We start from the raw sequence: 7,673 nt of genomic DNA, 5'->3' as shown, positions 1-7,673 counted from the left end.
TATTTTTGAAATGTTTATAGTAAAACACATATTATTATCATCATCATTATTCCATTTCCGCAACTAATGGTGCATAGGGCACCGCATTCATACAATAATCGCAGCGTATCTTTATTTATTTAAACACCTTTTAGGCTTTTACACACATACAAATAAAGACAGACATGTATTTTACACAGAAGTAGCAAAAAAATATATAAATGATTTTTAGAAGAAAAAGAAAAATATCATCGTTACATATGAGTATAAAAGTGTTGAGAACAGAAGTGCATTTTTATATATGAAGACAGAAATTAATTTTACACAAAAAAAGAGCAAAAAATAAAAATGAATTAAGAAGAGAAAGAAAAAAAAAAAAAAAAATTATCACAAATTAGTAGAATACATGGGTAGTGGTATGGGGATACATAAAAATACATACATATATCGCAGTGGAGAACAGGAGTTCATTTTTCCGTATAGATTATATTAAAATAATCTTATAATTAGAACTTAGAAAAAAATACTAATTTAGAATAAAGATATAAGTCAATAAACGGTAAACAATTAAAATCAACATAGTATTATTTAGGTATTACAATTTGAAAATAGTAAATTGATAAATCATTTTTTGTTAAATGAAGGTAAGATGATCAGTCTTACGCTTCAGGTACCAGTTCAGGGACTGTGAAATATTTTAGTGTACAAGCACCCCTTTAAACAAATATTTTATATCAACCACGTTGAGAATCGAACTCGACACCTCTTACATAATAAGCAAACACGTTGACCATTGCACTTTGATGCTAAAACTGAATTAAAATTATCCAGAAACCGCGTACGCACATCAAACTGAAGCTGACATAATAACTCATAAATGAGTAGTTTTACGTTTGACAAGAAACGCAAATTGAGTCATGGCTTCGTGAACCAGGCAAGGAACCTTATTTTAAGAAGATTCAAGTTTTGATCTTCAGCGAGAATTTCTCAAAAAACAAGATTATCAATCTGGATCGAAGTAAGAAACAGGTGACGCATTAGAGGTATTTCCAGCTTGTACTGCATTCTGAGATAGTAAGTTGCCGTAAGGCGATTTTTAAAAGGACGTTGACAGTACCTTTTAGACAAAGAACGCACCATCAAATAGAGAAAAACTCGCCAATATAACATTATATTTGTATCATCTGGGTAAGGGGTTAGTTTGACAAAAAACATCGAGTGAGACTGTTTATCTCTGTATCTTGCTGGTTGACAGAAATTGGCGTCCAAAAATGTATTATTTGCAATGACCCTTTTTAACAATTGTTAAAGAGATAAATATTTTTTGTAATTAAATTTGAAATGCAAGTAAATTTTGTGTTATAATTTCAATTAATAAAACTGCAGTGGACAGTCAAATTATTTTAATATCCCGAAATCAAATTGGGTGACATGTCTCCCGCGTGACCATTCGCGTCACATATTGACAAACGACCGCTGTAGGGTTAATTTATGAACCAAATATATATATATATATATATATATATTAAAATAAGATAAAAATACAGGTATATATTAAAATAAGATAAAAATACAGGTATATATTAAAATAAGATAAATTAATTGTTTCCTTTGGAAATGTATGATTTAGAAAAAAAAACACGTATTGAGGGACAGATTTTTTTTTACCTAGAAGCGAAAACATAATATAAAAAAATACTATCTGTTGTTGATGTTTCAAAATAGGACATTAAAAAAAAATTGGATGGAGAAAAAAAAGTGTTTTTTTGTTTTTCAATATTTCAGTGTAATGTTAAGCATAGACCAAAAATATTATCTTCTTAAATTATTTACACAATTGTCATACCCATAAGGCTTTTAAATACATAAAAATTAAAGAAAACATAATAAAACTAACAATATACAGTTATAAGACAGTTCAATATAGATAGTAAAAATGCAGTATTAAGAAATACAGTATGGAAAAACAAGAATACTTTGAGTTTGTCTAAATTTTTGTACTAGATTTAACTTCACAAAAATGAACTATCGAAGAAAATTATGAAATATGGATGTAACGCAGTATGTAAAGTGCCAATTTAAACCAGCCAATGATAGGTCAGAGGCCCTTTTAAATACCTAGACCAGCACATCCCCTTCTTCAAAAATATTTTCCATCTCTGTTGTAATATTATATTATGAATGTTTTTTAAGCTAAAGTGCAGTATTATTTTTGACATATTTAGTTATCATAATATATGACGATCTTTTGACAAATTATGAAACGAAATTTAACGGTTCTTTGAAGCACGTATTTTTATGAAAATTTTGAAAGCTTTTTTGTTTAAAAGCTTTGTAAAACGGGACGTAGATGCCGGTAAACGTGCGGATTATACTGCTTTTGTTGAGATTTCTAAAGTTACTAGTTATTACGTTCTTCATAGATGGCAGTAATTTGCAATCAAACTCACCTTTCTTTTCATTTTTATTAATAGAAAGATGATATTTAATTTCGACATTTCATTTTACTGTTTAACTTTGTACAAGTTAACTCATAAAACTGTCTTTTTTAAAAATATGTTTCTAAAAAAGCACATCTGTACTTACAATATTTGAGTTTGTCCAAATGTTCGTAGACAAAAGACTGGATTTCAACCCCTCGGGAGTCATTAAGATTAACAAAAGAAGAAAAAGAAAAAAAAGAAGTGTAAAAATTAAAAATTTGTTTTCAGGCGTTGCCTAGTATGTGAAATAATTCAGTAAGATGAATCTCTTCACACCAATACAGGTTTCAGCTCTTTAACTTCACTAAAATCAACAAATGGAACAATTGAAGAAATATGGATGTTCAAACATGGGCAAAATGGTGAATGTTACACAGTGTGTAAAGTGGCTACTTAAACCAGCCAATGACAGGTCATAAGCTCTGTAAATGCCTTGATATCCATATTCCCTTATTTAAGGTATTCTCCATCCCTGTTGTAATTTGTACGTCTGTACTAACCACAAAAACCTCTACAGTTTTTTTTTGTTTACTGAAAAAATAAATTTGACAAAGTTAGTATAATGTTATAAATTTTTTGTACATACATAGATAATTAAAACGTTTCTAGCTCTCTCATAAAATAAAAGCACGTGTTTAGAGAGGCAGTTCATTTTACATTAATTTTTATTTTTGAGTGTATTATATTTTATTTATTGATTATTGATTGAACTATTGATTTACTTTTCTTATAAATGTATATGTACCATTACGCCATACAAGGCATACACCCTCGTTTCAAATTAAGAAATATAAAAACAAAAATTGCGAAGAATTCACCAAGCAACAAACTATACTAAAAATAAGCAACAATTAGATCTCGATATATTTCACGACTTGGTATACATGTAATCATATTTGTATGTGTGTATATAAGAACTTATATATTTGTATTTTATTTTTTGTTTTTTATTACTTTTTTTTTATTTTTTGGATATTTTTAAATTAGGATCTTAGGCCAGAGCGTTTTTACAATTTTACATCGATCGATAGGGTTGTTGATAGGTTTCCTCATTAAGGTTTAAAAAAAAAACATTTTTTTTTATATAATCATTGTTTCATAAGTCCACTTATATTCACTACACATCGTCACATAAATACACTACTCACACATCCATACATATATACACACATCCTCATTCACCCTACATGTACAATAATAACAGTGATATTACAATATTTGAGTTTGTCTAAATGTTTGTAGACAAAATACTGGATTTCACCCCCTCGGGAGTCATTAAGATTAACAAATTACAACAGGGATGGAGAATACCTTAAAGAAGGGTATGTGGAAGTGTAGGCATTTACAGGGCTTGTGACCTATAATTGGCTGGTTTAAGTGGCCACTTTACACACTAAGTAGCATTCACCCTTTTGTCTATGTTTGAACATCCATATTTCTTACATTCTTCCATTTTTTTTATTTTATTATTTAACTTTTTGTACATAATGTTATTTGTACATTGCCGGGCTTATAGCCAAATGGCAATTTCTTCCAACCAACCAATAAAATAAAAGTTTTATTTTTATAATTCAAGTAACAGAACATATTCAATAGAAAAAAAAGATTAAAAAGCTTAAGATATATAAAAATAGTAATAAACGTATTTGTTTATAAATTACCTTAAATCAAAACTATTACTCAATGGGAAAAGGGAAAAAAGAGGAAAGAGGAAAAAGAAAAGGAGGAGAGATTAAGGAAGAGAAAAAATATGTTTCTTCAGACGTGATTTAAACAGAGATAATGAAGTAACATCTTTGATGGTGGATGGGAGATGATTCCACAGTCGAGCCGCATGAACACTACATGAGTTAGAGAAGAAAAAGAAATTGTGGATGGGTATTAAGAGAGTGCCATGAGAATTAGAACGAAGAGGTAAACCATGAACTGAAAAGCGTTGAAATTTTTCACGCAGGTATGTAGGAGCGTTAGGACTATGAAGTACATTGAACAGAAGTGAGAAGAAGTGACAGTCTCTCCGTCGTCTAATTTTGAGCCATTTCAGTTGCCCACGATAATCAGAAATGTGGTCGTATTTCCTAAGACCAAAAATGCACCTTATGCATGTATTCTGAAGTCGTTCAAGTTTATCGAGTTGCTCACAGCTTAAATCAGTCATGGAAACATCAGCGTAATCTAGAATGGGTAGTAGTAATGCTTGTACAAGGGTGCATTTAGTATTAATGGGTAAGAATTTTTGCAACCTTCTAAGTGAGTGTAGACTGAGAAATATTTTGCGGCTTAATTCATTAGTATGAGCTCGCCAGCAGAGATGTTCATCCATTTGTACTCCTAGATTTTTTACGGATTTCCTGTATTGAATATTGGTACCATCGGCAATAAGAGAATTGAGTGAAGATACGTCTAGCTTACTAAGCAATCCGTGACTACCCGCAAACATAATTTGTGTTTAAGATGGGTTTATTAGCAAAACATACTCTTTTGTCCACGTTGACATGCAATTTAGTGTATTAGACATCGATTATATTGCTTCGCTGGTGGTGTCTGCAATGAAGATATTATTGTAAATCATCTGCATAGAAATGATATGAACAATTGAGACAATCTGCAATCCGATTGATAAACAGGGAAAATAGTAATGGTGATAAAACTCCACCTTGAGGTACTCCAGCGGCAATATCAATCCATTCCGATTGATGAGCTGGTGTTTTGATGCACTGTTGTCTAGCTCGTAAATACGATCCGAACCATAACCGGTTTTGTCATATTTGGTGTTTTGAGCTTAGACAACAAAAATACGAAATCCACTGATCCATATGTTGATTTTAATATAAGAAATGTAAGAAATATGGATGTTCAGGTGGTTAATTAATATCATAGTACCTGGACAGTTGCCTGAAGCGTTATGCTGATCATTAATTATACTAGCTTTATGTTCTAAAAATGATCAAGATATTTTACGGTTGCTGTACAAAAGCAGTGAACTATGAAGCAATAACGCAAAAAGGGAATGATTTCATAATAATTATTGTAGAATGTATCTTATTTATACAGTATGATCGTTATTATTATTATTGATAATGCATTTATAAATGATACGTTTTTGAAAAAAATCACCTCAGGGGTGCTGTGTAATAAATATTCCAACAGGTCTAGCGGTTCTAAAATTTATCTCCACTTACATTTTTGTTATTAAAAATTTTCTTCAGAGAGCATGGATGGTTGGAATTATAGACCCTTTTTACACACTCGAAGTATGAAATAATTCCACGTCGAAAAAAAAGTCGCACCGTGTCGTGTCGTATTATGTCATTTGTATTTAAAAACATGTTTAAACGTTGAATTATAAATTTGAAAACAACATTATTTAGTTAAAGTTTTGGGAATTATTTCTAAGATATTTTTTTTAAATGCTCCCCAAAAAATTGAGTTGACAAAGAAAATAAATAATAAATAAAAAACTGGCCAAAGCGTAAAGTACAAAAATATTTTTTTTTTTAAATTTGTGTCAATATAAATGAAATTTTTCTGTTTAGAACTGGTTATCCCAATAAGGAGGAGTCTTAATTTTTACAAACATAATTTCCATGCACATAAAGTTTAATAATTAAAAAAAAATTACTCAGAGTTGATAAAATATCCAATTGGAATAACGCAACATTTGCAAACTCGATATTTGCATTATATTTCTTGCCTGTCAAGTTCTGTGGAACACTATCATTAATCACGTGGATTATACACAAGCAGTTTGTTCAGCGTACTCTTAATATAATATTACGTGAATACTCGAGTAAGAGATGAAACGATAAGTAAACAAATTAAGATTGATTAACCACCCGTAGTGTATACAAGTAGTTAGCACGGAATTTAAATGAAATAAAATAATTGATTTGATTAGTGTTTATCGTGTACTGATATCAAATAATCATTTATTAAATATTAAAATCTTTGTAGCTGAAACAAAAATTCAAAGACGTATTAAACAAGCAGTTTAATTCAGTTTTTTTAATTCAGTCTGAAAAATAAGAAACGATAAGTTGATAAAATTCTTAGGAGGTCGTTTTCATAAGTTTTCAAGGCACTTCGCTATGCGCATCGATGCTCTTTTGGCCCAGTTTTGTGAGCGATCGCTTACTAAGGTGAAAAAGCTTCTCGATAGTCTTTGAAGTCAACCAGGAAGGAAAAAGAGAAGAATGTTAATTTGGAAGGTTAAAAGTATGGAGCTGGTATTGCAAACTAAAGGTAAACCGTAAATTCTAATAATTAAATATTAATTTAAACTTTGCGTGCGTTTTTCTCGAAACCATTTTTTAAACTAGCTGGACATGTGATTTAGCCGAATATGCATTGATTTATTAGAAATTGGAAAAATATCTTCTCAGACACATTTTCCATCAAAAACTTTGCCGAAATTGCGATTGGTCTTTTTTAGTTATTAGAAACTTTTTTAGCTATTAACAACAAATCACGTCATTTTTTGCTAAAAAATGAAGGTTTTCATTCAAATTTGCACTACTATTTTTTAACAGAGTTTTCTAATTTCCTCAAATAGTTCCATAAATTTTTGTCTAAATTTATTTAAAAAAAAACCGTTTTGCAGTAGAAATTTTTCCGGTTGCGGAATTCTTTGCAGAAAAAAATAATCTGTGGTTTCTGGCTGTAATATTGCAATTTTCAAACTTAAAAAAAATGATTTCTTCAAACTGTGCATAACAAAGTCTTCCAATTAAATTTTTATTGCTTTTAGTGCACTGTTTATTTTTTTCAAATAGTTTTTATGTTGATGCGCTGGAGTAGCTTTTCCCCTTAATTTTGATTTTTTGTAGAATAGCGCGTGGCTTAAAAATTGACTCCGAACAACCACTGTATACAATTATTCCATATGATGTAACAGGCTGAAGCAGTGCAAAATCATACTGATTTAACTGGGAATGGAGACGTATCATACACTAAGTGCCTGAAATCCCAACAGACTACGACGCCAAGCATCGAGCAAAATAATAAAAAAATATAAATACCACACGAAAGGGACTTATGTCTGCCTGATTTATTATTTCAGGATTTTTACCTGGAAGAAGCCAGTTAAGTTGCGTAGGTTTCTTTTAAATTACAAATACAGAATATTTTTCTTCATTCTATTAAATATTACAAATGGAAAAAAAAATAAGCATTTGATCTTACGTATATGGAAAGACACAAATAAAATTTACG

Source organism: Micrasema longulum, unplaced genomic scaffold (genome assembly GCF_059751315.1).
Source record: "Micrasema longulum isolate JH-2025_06_02 unplaced genomic scaffold, ASM5975131v1 h1tg001506l, whole genome shotgun sequence".
Lineage (NCBI taxonomy): Eukaryota > Metazoa > Arthropoda > Insecta > Trichoptera > Brachycentridae > Micrasema > Micrasema longulum.
The sequence above is the reverse complement of the archived record's forward strand: the minus strand, read 5'-3'. Positions refer to the sequence as shown.